This window comes from Vombatus ursinus, unplaced genomic scaffold (genome assembly GCF_900497805.2).
Source record: "Vombatus ursinus unplaced genomic scaffold, bare-nosed wombat genome assembly UNPS02000582.1, whole genome shotgun sequence".
NCBI classification, from domain to species: Eukaryota; Metazoa; Chordata; class Mammalia; order Diprotodontia; family Vombatidae; genus Vombatus; species Vombatus ursinus.
Genome location: NW_020940360.1, coordinates 34,084,622 through 34,097,639, shown reverse-complemented (window position 1 = coordinate 34,097,639; position 13,018 = coordinate 34,084,622). Strand labels below are relative to the sequence as shown.

General features: G+C 40.4%; 1 pseudogene; it reads right to left on the bottom strand.

The window, feature by feature from the left end:
• LOC114037700 overlaps nucleotides 1–11,147 on the bottom strand; it is a 73,600-nt pseudogene extending 62,453 nt beyond the window's left edge.
• Between the last annotated feature and the right edge of the window lie 1,871 nt (nucleotides 11,148–13,018).

Below are 13,018 nucleotides of genomic sequence, written 5' to 3'. Positions count from 1 at the left end.
TAGTTTGGTTCAGTTTTTGCCTATGGAATATTCATAAACCCCAGTGAGAGCCCGCCAGGGAGCTCCTCTCTTGTTCGTAGTGAACAGAAAAGGGGTATGAAAGGTCCTGCTTAATTGCATGCATGAAGCATTCAGCTTGTGCTTCATAACAGAGCACCCAAAGCTTGAGGAAAAGAAAAATGGAACATAAAAGAGAAATGCAAATTAACAAACAAACCTTATGGAATACAAATTAAAATATAAACCTGCCAGGAAAGGCCCATTCTCTAAATAAAAACAGAAGTGTGGTTTAGAAGATTGGACATCAAATTTAAGTTGCCTTGTAATTACTGGGTAGAGATTTTCAAAGACTTGTTTTTTTGTTTTTTTACCACTTTTAATTTTTTTTAATATTTTTAAATGTTTCCCCCAATTATATAAAAACAATTTTTAATATTTGAGGGTTTTTTTAATATTTTGAATTCCAAATTCTATCCTTCCCTCCCTCCTCTCTCCCCTCCTTAAGACAGTAAGCAATCTGATATAGGTTAGACATATTTCACCATTTTCTAAAGACAGGCAAGTACCTACTGTAGGCATAACAATATTTTAATATTTCTTCCTCCATGAGGTTACAGTCTCATAAAAGAGAACAATATTATTGGATAATAATCTAGGTGCCTTCTTTTTCTACTGGAATAGGTGAATAAGACCATTACATAAGAGTTGTGGGCACATTCCTTTATTCATTGAATAAACACTTATTAAATTCTCACTATGTGCTATGCTCTGTGCTGGTGCAAAGAAATACAAAGACAAAAAAAAAAAGTCCTGTCTTCAGAAACTTTCCCTTCAATTGAAACAATGTGTACATAGATAAATAAGTACAATCATTGTAAAGGGAAATACAAAGATAAAATATATGTGAGGTAATTTGGATGAAGAGCGGGGCAGGGTGCTAGCAACGATGAGGCTCAGAAACTGCGGTTCTTCGAGATCAACCTCTCTCTCTAGTCACTAGAGGGGATTCTTGCTTCCTGTGGGGATGAGATTAGTGCCATGGCAAGATTTGAAGTCAGAGGACCTGGGTTCTTATCCTACCTCTACTTCTTGCTATTTATGTGACCTTGGGTAAGATCCTCACCCCACTTCCTTCTGAGCCTTTGTTTCCTCATCTATAAAACTGGAGGATCAGGGACTGGAAAGGAAGAGTTGGTCTACAGCAGGAGTCCTTGATCTGAAGTCCACAGATCACCAAAGGGATCTGTAGATAGATTTCTGGGGAGGGGTGGGAGTCTGTCAACTTGGATGAGGGGAAAAAAGACATTAAATCTTTATTTTCACTAACCTCTAACTGAAATTTAGCATTTCCTTCAATTACTTAAAAAAATTATCCTGAGAAGGGGTCCAAGAGTTTCGCCACACTGCCCAAGGGGTCCAGTCAAGATGCCCTGGTCTAGACAATCTCTAATTCAATTCAACATTTTTGAAATACTTACTGTGAGTAAAATGAGCTGGAGAAGGAAATGGTAAACCACTCTAGTATCTTTGCAAAAAAAAAACAAACAAAAACAAAAAACAAGCAAACAAAAAAAACCCAGATGGGGTCCTGAAGAGCCCGACATGACTGAAATGACCCAGCAACTATGAGTTTTTCGAGGTGCTAGAGAAAGAAAGGCAAAAACGGAACAATTCCTGCATTCAAGGAGATTACATTTTACTCTGAGCAGATAATGTGTGTAGAGTAGTAAAAACTCCATGTGTCTGTGTGTGAACCCCCATTCTTCTACCCCGGTGCTCCTTCTCTCTGAGGAGAACAGAGTGGCCTCTGCCCCAGCCTTCTGCTTCCTCTTGTGGCAGGAATGAAAGTCTTTTTTGGAGAAGGGTCTGGGGAGAGGAGGCTAGATAGGTCTTTTGCCTGCCTTAGAGCCCCACAAGAGATGCTGTGGCCTCTTGATTCTGCTGAAATGGATGATGGTGACACTTCCCCCACCCCCTTCTTCATCTTCTCTCTCTCACCCTCCCCAGAGAGCAAATTCCTGTTTCACAGTTTTAAAGTTATGCTTACTCCTTTTGTTTTAATGAGTACAAATGCAACCTGAATAAAGGACCAGTCTTACTCATTCCTGGTTCTTATTTCATTATCTGTGAAAAGGAAAGAGAAAGAAGGGCCTGTGGTATACAAGGACAAAAGAATAGAGATTTGGACCCTTTTGTCTAAGTCACCATGACCCTAACCTGCCTATGAGACTTGAGTCAATAAGGGAAAAAAATTTATTCCTATCTATTTTTAAGTAATTTTATGTACTCCCAAGTAGAGCAACAACACATGTGAACCTGGACCTCATGAATCCTCCTGAACACCAAAGAGTTGAATCAGAGGCAGTTGAGAATGCAGTATATAGAGCGGTAGGCCTGAAGTTAGGGACTCCCTAGTTCAAATTTGGCCTCAGACACTTATAGCTGTGTGACTGTGCCCAAATTGTCTCCGTTTCCTCAAGATCGGGATAATAATAGCACTTACCACCCCCCCCCCCAGGTTGTTTAGAGGATCAAATGAGATAATATTTGTTAAAGCACTTAGCACAGTGGCTAGCTAGTAGGCACTATATAAATGCTTATTCCCTTTCCCTTTTCTTACCTTCCCCTTAAAAGAGTGGCATTAGGAAAGGAGGCTTCCTTAGAAAGGAAGCTGCTTCAGGAAAATTCACTCCCTCCATTATACTGACTACATGGTCTGCTTCTGAGTGAGATTGGAAGCTTTGACTAAGGTAAAGTCGCATTCCCATGAAATAAAGTTTTGAGAAAGGATGCCCCTTTCCACCTGAAGGTGGGAGTCATCCAAGAGGAAGTAGCAGGTAGATTCTAGTAGCCTAAACACTTCTATCGGGGTAGAAGTATGCTGGAGCTAGCTCATGGCCCTGAAAGATTGTTAAATTTTCAGTGTGAGCATTCACACCTTGGAAATCAATGAATGCTGCAAATCAGGATTTAACTTATTACTTTGTTGGTAGTCTCAACTTAAGAAAATGTTAATAATGAGATTGAATTTGAAAGTATGTCATGTCTACATTTTTTGGATAGTTGTTTGCTGCACATTTACCAGCACATCCCTATCTGGACCCCTAGACCCTGATTACAGAAGCTTTCTAAATTATATCCTCGGTAAAACTGTCTTGGCAGTAGAGCTAAACCAGTTTGAGGGTAACTGACAGGCCTCAAACTGGTCGATGAGTTAGGGGGAATGTCTACCCCAAGTATGTGAAGACTTCTCCCAGTGGAATGGGTGGATGAGAACAATTTATTCCAATGGCCACGAAGGCAGCCCAAGAAGGAGCTGTGGAGGGCTTAGAGCTTGGTCAGACATTGAAGATGCCTAGGTCATCCACTGCATCCTGGGCCATCTCCAGTTATCCTGACTTTTTCTTGCCATTGGACTTCGATGACTCTGGAAAAGAGAGTGAAACTGATGGTTTTGTGCAGCTCTACCTCACTTAAATCCAATTCACACAGAAGTCAAGACATCAGCTGTGATGTCATTGATTCTCTTCAAAAACAAAGGACAAATAACAATATTTCTATCCAGGACTTACGATAGGGAAATAAAGAATCATGGAATCCCCAGAAATCAGAGCCAGAAGAGACCTTAGAGATATCTTCTGGTACAATCCCTTCATTTTACAGAGCAGGAAACAAAATCCAAGGGAGGTGAAGGGTCCCATAGGAAGCATGTAGCAAAGTCAATATTCAGAACTAGGTTTTCTCATTTCAAATCCAGGGCCCTCTGTCCCTTCATTTCTGACTCCAGAGGAGTGCTGGAGCCAGTTTGTATAGGATAGGGAGAGTGAGTTCTATCAAACTACAAATTAGGGCTTGATTTATTGTTTTATTGATTATCTAGACTTAAGAAAGCAATAAAGCAATAAAGAAAATACCAATATATCAGATTAAACTTAAGAGTGGGTTTTGCTTTCCCAATGATATGTTTTTTAAATATTTACCAACACAGCCTTGACTATACTTCTTCATCATGATTGACCCCAAGCAAAGTGGTGAGGTAAAGCTATTTGTTCCTGATTTGTACTCTTTCCTTTACTTAATGTTATTTCCATGGCCTTGCGTAGCTTTTTCTCCTTCTGTTTTTGTTCAGTAGCGTCTGACTGTTCATGACTCCATTTGGGGTTTTCTTGACAAAGACACTGGAGTGGTTTGCCATTTCCTTCTCCAGCTCATTTTACAGATGAAGAAACAGAGGTAAACTTGGTTAAGTGAGTTGCCCATGGTCACACAGCTAGTGTCTGAGGTTGGATTTTAACTCAGGTCATCCTGACTCCAGGCTTGACACTCTATCCATTGTGTGGATAGGGTGATGGGACCTGAACCCCTAAAAGGAAAAGACCATGTCTTTGAAAGCAACCTAGTCCCTGAACTTTCCCACACATTTCAGTAGCCTAGATCACTGGCATCTCCACCTATGGCAACTGACCCACCTCAGCCCACCCAGATTACCTGATTAGCCTATTTGATGTCCTTTCGCTGTCGCTCTTGGCCCACCCCCGACTACTTACCCCTCCTGAATCCCATCCAGATTCTTTTCACTGTCCTTTTTGTATATAAGCCTCAGTCTTACCTCCATTAAATTGAAGGTTCCCTAAGAATCTTGCCCACTGCCATTGGCCTTACAATTAATCTTGTCATTTGACTAGAAGAAGATTTGAGTTTGTGAATTCATTCCAGGCAGACACTGCCCTGTACCCTGACATTTCAGGGTTCCCAGCAACCCTAAACCACATCAGTACTACCTAGCTGCCCTTTTTCTCCTCCAATCTAAACTTTTTTTTCTCTCAGGAAAGGATATTTAACTCATTCACACTAAAATATGTGACTGATAACATAAAGGAATTAATCTGAACTGAGTACTTGCACTTTCCTGTTGACTGGTTCCAAAAAGTCTGGTAAGCCAACTTGTGCCAATGATGGCATGGAAGACAGATTCTTTCCCACCCCCAACCCCCATTTATATGTGGTTGGTGTCATGAGCACCTGAGACAGGACTGAAGAGAATGTAAATTTTCTCTTTACCAAACCTGCTCACCACTTCCAGAAAGACTTTCCTGTTAATCTCTTCCTGAAGTGGCGGAAATAGCTAAGGGGTGCAGTGGATAGAGTGCTGGGCCTGGAGTCAAGAAGACCTGAGTTCGAATCCAATGTCAAATACTTATTAACTGTGTGATCCTAGCTAAGTCACTTAACTTCTTTCTGCCTCAGTTTTCTAATCTGTAAAAAAGAAAAAAAAATGAGGACAATAATAACCCAGGGTTGTTGTACAGATTAAGTGCTTAGCCTGGCATATAGTGAGTGCTTAATAAGTGCTTGTTTTCTTCCTTCCTAGAATCCTCTAGAACTTTTTGTCTGTGAAACTCATTTAGCAATTAGTCATACATTGCCTTGTGATATGCTTTCCTGAACCATTATTTATTTAAATCTTTCATTTTTCACATGATTGTCTTATTTCCTCCAACTATATAGAGTGTTTTGGAACACTCGTTAATAAATTTCTCCAGGGCAAAGACCTGGCTTTCTACCTTTTTGTATCTCACACTACCATGCCTTGCATGCAGTAGTTATTCAATAAATATTTAGCACTGTGCCACCTCCCTTTCTGGGTCACTGTCCCTCTACAACCTTCTGTAACCCTATCCCCACACCCAAACAAGATAGAGTGCCTTCATTGTGCCCCCTGGGTATTTAAAGGTTCTCAATGCATAATCACTCCACCCAGGACTAATTTCCCTAGAAATGACATAACCTTTAAAAATGATTCTATCCTCTCCCTCCCCACCCCACCACTCCCACATTCCTTCAGTGCGGCTAAAATTTCCCCAATGGGGGAATTACAAGGAATTTCAACGAGTCTTTTGGCCTGCTGATCTGTGAGTGAGTATCCTGTAAGATAGTACTGTAGCCATAATCCCGTACCTCTCTTTCAGTATCTTCTTTGGTCTCTGGACATGGCAACACTGGCCTTGGAGTAATAAAAACTGGGGACAAGTCCCAACTCATAAATTTATGAACTGGGTGGCTTTAAGCAAGTCACCTAGCTTCTCTGTCCTAGAATGCCCTACTCTAAAGCAGGAAAAAGAATAGGGTTATGAGCTAACATGAGCAAAGGGTTTTGCAATCATAAGGGAGTATAAATATGAGTTATTACTCCTCACAATAGTAATTATATTAGTTATTATAATGGTAAAATTGAATAAAATAATTAGTAATTATGATCGTAAAATCTAATAAAGCTGAGTCTGATTAGCCTGCCTGGAGTCCATGTGGTTGCTTAGGTACCACAGATGGGTCTGTGGTAGTGGTTTGTTGGTAAATATTTAACAATCAGCTCCCTAAAAAAAATGCAGATGGGCACACTTTTAAGTTTAATCTGCCTTTTTGACATTTTCTCCATCACTTTCTTAAGTCTAGACAATCAACAAAACAATAAATTAAGCTCTGACTTATAGCATTTGCTGATTTCAGAGATGTATACGGTCACATTAAAAATATAACCATAGGCTGCTGGTTCAAATTGCCTCCAGCACAACTCTGGTCTGTGGTCTTATCAGAATAGGGACACAGGGCATCCCAAAAATCTTAGTGTGGTCTGAAGCTAAAGCTTTAAAAAGTCTTAGAGTTGGTTTAAGCTTTAGCAGCTTAAAATCTCACTAAGACTTGTGGGACACCCTGGACAATGGACACAGATGCACCTCTTCTTTGCCTGTTCATCATGTGTCATCTTGTCCATGTTTTCCTATAAGTGTTCCATATAGGATTTGTCTAACTCACTGGCAGCCTTCCTCTTGCTCTTTTAATGTATTGGGAGTACCACTGTACCATGCAGGCCATCCATCTGCTGTTTCTTATTTTTACAAAATTGATCCTCCTTTTCCAGGCATAGATATTCTTGATAACATGCTACCTCTTGCGTGGAAGTTATCATTAGCTAAGACACTGCAACTTGCATCTCCCCATTAAATCTTGGAATATTTTAACATTTTAATTCTTCTGAGATAATAGTGCTTCATTGTTTGTGACCATATAGCATTAGCATAATTTGTAGTTTATATTATATAGCAATATTTGTAGTTTTGTCATAATAGCAGTAGGCTTTTCCAGAGGCAATCCATTCGGAATCATTGAAAGCAATTGACACTTTCCCATCCAGCTTGACCTTATCTTTAAATCTATGATCCCAAGAATATAGCCTACACAATTCCTGGATCAGCTCATTGTTCATTTGAAGCATTTGTCTAAGATACAGTTATTGATATTTTACCTGTTAGTGAGCCCATCCAGCTTAACGGTATTATATAGGTAATGTGCTTTTCATCCACTTTGTTATTCCCATGTGGATGATTAAAATGATCTTTCACATGAGCATAAATTTTTCCTGGGGAGATTTTTCTGTACTTAGTGGTTTGATGCAATTAGTACAACACAGTCTGTAAATAGGAGCATTTGGAGAATCTCATTATCTATAGAAAATCTTTCTTTTGTCTGGAACTTACACAGTCGATTAAAAAAAAATGAAGCCATATATGAAAACTAAGGGTTATACTTCATTCTAAAACAAAGAAATAACTCTAATCCCTTGGGCCTGGATCCCTGAAATCACCTGTTTTGTTAAGATTATTTGGATTGTCTTCGGGTACTTGGAAAGGATGCATGTACTTCTGAGTGCCTTGTCATGATGAAATTGTTTTATAGATTTTAACCCAATCATGTTGTCCTACAAGAGTGAATTAACTCTATTGTGTATAGATTTCTCCAGCTGTTCATACCAGGAACATTATGAAGATAACTGATAACAGACCTGAGCTACCTGGCAACCACACACTTAATAAATAGAGAATTCTACTAATCATTATTCCGTTGTAGAGAGAATAGGGTTTTTTTCCAACATAGGTGCACTTTTCAAACTTTCAGTCCCACTAGATAGAACAGTAAAAAAAAGCCATGAGGTACAAAAGTTCAAACCTTTTCCCAAAAGGTTTGCATGATCAGTATTTCAGGAAGCAAGTGAAAAACAGGACAGGTCAAGCAATTGCAGTCAGGAGTCACGGATATTACAGATCCAGCAGCAATTTCCCCTTCAGTAACAGGTAGGTCAATAAAGCTGTCATCTGTAATACCAGTCACATATCGCTCTCCTGGTTTGAGAAGGAAAGGCTAGAACTGAGGTTACAATAGTGCCCTTGCATTTTCCAACATGCTTTATTCTGGCAGATGACTTACGTCTCTGTAGATAGACAATTTCAATCATTTCCTGCTTAGGCCTGAAATCACCAGGGAACTTCTTATAGAACTGGTGTTCATTTGAATTGATCATTAACCTAACAAGGACCAGGGCCTTGACGACCCTGAGGAAAACATACCTTTCATCATTATTTGTGAGCTGCCCAGACATATGACTAATGTCTTTGTAGTCAGCTTTGTGGACTATGAACCTGAGTTTCTATGTTATTGGAGTGCCGCCTTTTAAATGAGTCCCTAAACCAGTTCCTGAACTCCCCGGGCCTCAGTTTCCTCTTCTTTAAAAGAGCGATGTGCGACTATCCAATCTCCAAGGCCTCTTCCCGCTCTAACATGCATGTAACCACTCCCCTCCTAACCTCCGAAGGGTTAAGAGTCATACAAGTTCCCCTGGGTCACTTTTAGCTCTCCCCCAAATTCTCAGTTCAAAGACAAGCTCAGCACTTTGCTAAAAGGAAGTCATCAGGTTTTCATTATTGCCTCGCACTGTTGCCTACAGCTCTGAACGTGGGGATTGGCTAGTTTTAGACCATGGATTGGGCGTCAGCAAGGTCAGCAAATGCTTTACCCTCAGTTTGTGGTGTGTACAGGGTGTTTCAGAAGACTTTTTTTTTTTTCACCAGCAATTGGATGTGATATTTTACAAAGCACTGTGGTTTTTCAAGCTTTAATTTAGAGTGCCTGGAGAATATTTGTAGTTTTGTTATTCCTCTCTATTTCTTTTTTTTTCCTTGCTACATTCCCATGGTATCACGTGAACCCTATGGTTTGCTTATGAAAATCTTGGTTATAGAATAATATAGGTCATGTATACTATACACTATAGCTATACCATTGCACATGCAAATGGGGTATATAATAGGAATACATGAAAAGTACAGTGGAGGGTACTAGCCTTTGGTGCATTCATTTAATAAACATTTATTAAGCATTTACCATTTATAGAGCGCACAGATGGAATGTTCAAGTACTCAAGCCAGAGATTGTTAGTCAATCAATCAGTCAATTAAGATTTATTAAGGTGCCTACTATGTGCCAGGGATACTGCACTGGAGATACAAAGAAAGGTACCACAAATGAAAAATATGGGTTTTTTAGAGCATCAGTGTGACTATTCATGTTACTCATATTATCACTGAGTTCATAAAAAAAAAAAAAACATGTGAAGGAAAAGGAGAAAGAATGGGGCAAACTTGTATATAGTTTTAAAAAATCATTAGGTTTAAAAAACCTGCTATGACCCTATCCAGATTTACAGATCCTACTTTCTCTACCTTCCCTATCTGCATTAGTTGTGTCTATAATAAATATTCAGAGTTTTACCCCAGATAATAGAAGAGCCAAGCAAAAATAATTGTAGAGAATAGGATGGTCATATTACATTCCTGTTGTGGTTTATTGCTTGTTTTTTTGTTAAGCCAATAATCAGAGCAGTAACCACACTTGGCCATTTGAAAAGCATTCCTCCTTTAGCACCGGGACCATTTACTGTTTTTCCCATTGGTTACTCCTATTTGTCCTCGTTTCAGGGCCTGATACCCTAGAAAGACTGAAGAAAGAGGAGACAGACCCATATGCACAAAACGTTTTACAGCAGCTCTCTTTGTTATAGCATTGGGGAATGACTGAAAAAGTGTGGTATATAAGCATAACAGAATAATTTATTTTTTTGTCCTGAATATGGCGACTTTATTGATGGTACATGATATAGAACTGTAGGCTTCTTCCTACCACAGAGGTGCTCTGGGGCAAGGATATGAATGGGGCATGAGATGCCCAGTATAGGAACATAGGTTAGAGATGCGGACTCCCCAGTGGTGGAACTCTTTTTTTGGCTTGGGATGAAGGTCCATGGCTTTCCACTTTGTTCCTTGGAGACCACGTAGACCGTGCGGTTAATACATGGTTGTTATAACCATACTCGCCGTGCCAGGAAATGAGCTTGACAAAATGGTCATCGAGGGTAATACCAGCCCCAGCATCAAGGGTAGAAGAGCGGGTGTCACTGTTAAAGTCACAAGATACAACCTGGTCCTCTGGGTAGCATAAAATGCCCTTCCAGGACCCCTCTGGTGCTTGCTTCACCACTTTCTTAACATCATCGTATTTGGCGGGGTTTCTCCAGGCAGTGGGTCACATCCACAACAGATAAATTGGGAGCAGGAATGTGGAAGGTCATGCCTGTGAGTTTCCCATTCAGCTCAGGTATGAACTTGCCTACGACCAGTGGAAGCAGGCACGATGTTTTGGCCAGCACCAAGTCCATCACACCACAGCTTGCCAGAGGGGCCATCTACTGTCTTCTGGGTTGCAGTAACAGCACGGACCTTCCACAATGACAAAGTTGTCATGAATGACCTTGGCCAAAGGGGCCAAGCAGTTAGCAGTGCGGGAAGTATTACTTAAGAGAAGAGAATTCTTAAGAGAATGAGGAGGCAGGAATTATCATAAGAGAATTATCATTATTTCTCATGGTTCACTAACATGGTTCCATAACAAACACTGGGGCACCAGCAGAAGGGGCAGAGTTAATGACTCACTTAGCTCCACCCTTCAAGTGAACCCCAGCCTTTTCCATAGTGCTAAAGACACCATTATTTTTTCCAGTACCTCCCCATTTAATATTGGTGGGATCCCTCCTGGAAGATGGTAATGGCTCTTCCATTGATCACCAGCCTTCCGTTCTCAGCCTTGGCAGTGCTCTTGATCTCGCCGAGGGTGGAATCATACTGAAACATGTAAACCAAGTAGTTGAGATCAATGAAGGGGTCATTGATGGCCACAATATCTACTCCACCCGAGCTGAATGCAGCCCTGGTCACCAGGTGGCCAATACTGACAAATCTGTTGACTCCAACCTTCACCATCTTGTTTCAGGAATGTGACTGAAGCAGCAAATCCTTTCTCTTCCCTTAAGGAGGGAGGAGAGCGAAGGTGCACATGGGTGTTCCTTGCAGCGCCCCCTATTCTCATTCTGATTCCCACCCCCATCCCCACCCCCACTGTCCTTGTTTCCTCTTGTAACAGAGTAATATTGTACTGAAATAAATGATGACAGGGATGGTTTCAGAAAAACCTGGGAAGACTGGCATGAATTGATGTAAAGTGAAGTTAGCAGAACCATAAGAACAATTTATACAATAACAAAAACATTGTAAAGATAAACAACTCTGAAGGACTTAGGAATTCTGACCAATAGAATTCCAGAGGACTCATGATGAAAGATGTTACCTACCTCCTGATAGAAGAAAAACTAAAGCACAAACTTGAGACATATTTTTTCTGGACATTGTCATTGCAGGAATTTGTTTTGTTTCACTGTGTATGTTTATTGCAATGAACATTATTTTTCTTTTTTAATTTTGCTTGGTGGATTGGTAAGAGGAAGAGAGAAGCTAAGGATAGCTAGAGAAGCTAGGGTAGCCCCCTCAAAAAAAAAAAAAGAAAAAAGAAATCATTGAAACATTTTTTTAATGTGCAGAGGAAAGCAGAGGAAGGGCAGAAAGGATCACAGCAAGCAGGACAGCTTTAAGAATTACTTGTTGAATTATTATATATTTAAAAAGAAAAGCAAGCTATACAGAACAGATATCTGCACTTTCTTGTACAATCCTTTTTCTGTTCTACTCTATGCATATGGAAATGCCCATTTTATTTGATATTTGTTAATGTCAGAAGAAAGAATAAATAAATATTAAAAATAAAGTTTTGGGCCTATGGGCCACGTGCTTTCATGACTAACAGAAAGCTGAGCTTTGTAAAAAGCACCACTTCTCCAAAGGCCAGCTCAGTCTCCTCATCTCTAAAAACCGGAGGTTGGATTTGGTGGCATTTGCCATCCCTTTTAGCTCTAAATCTGGCATCTAGAGTGGGTACAAGACAGGAGGAAGAGCAGCAAGAAAAGCAGAATTAGAGCAGATGGTCAGCTGAAGCAAGAGGACATAAGTACCTTGCCATGTCAGTCCCCAGGTCTTTGGTATGGGCCCTGGATGAGCACCCGCCCCGCCCCAGAAGGAGCATCAGACAATCATAGGAGTAAGTTCATTTTAGGATTTCACTCTGTGTAGGGAAGAGAACTTTGGGGTTAATCTGGGTACTGGCCAGCACTGTATGAGAGAGGTTAAAGCCTTTGTGTACATTGTACCCAAGTGAGGGCCTTAGTTAACATCTTTACTGACCCATAAAAGTAAATAGAGAGCAGGGTAGATCCCTTGGGTAAGTCCTATTTTGGGTCCTCTATAGCACAATGGGACCTCTTAGCACTCCCCAAATATTTTCCATGTTATCCCTTTGCTCATATTTCTTCCAACCATAGTACCCTTCCCCAACATCCACCCTGGTTGAAATCTTACCCATCATTCAAAATTCAGCTCAGATGTCATCTCCTCCATGATACCTTCCTGGATCCCCAGCTGGAAGCAGTCCTTTCCATTTCTAGTCTCTCATTGTACCTCAGGGGTGTACTGAAGCCAGCTCAAAGCTTATCATGAGAGCTGATTAATTTTCTGTGTGATCATCTATACCTTGGAAATGAGCACCTGCTACACATTGGGGCTTGATTTATTGTGTTGATTTTCTAGACTTAAGAAAGTGATGGAAAAGATATAAAATCTTGATAATGAAGATTAAATTTAAAAATGTGTGGTAGGTAAATCCCACCCCTCCCTCCTACCCCTCCCCCCTAGAGCAGATTATTAAACATTTACCAGCCCACCCTTGCCTGTCATGCCCTTCAAAC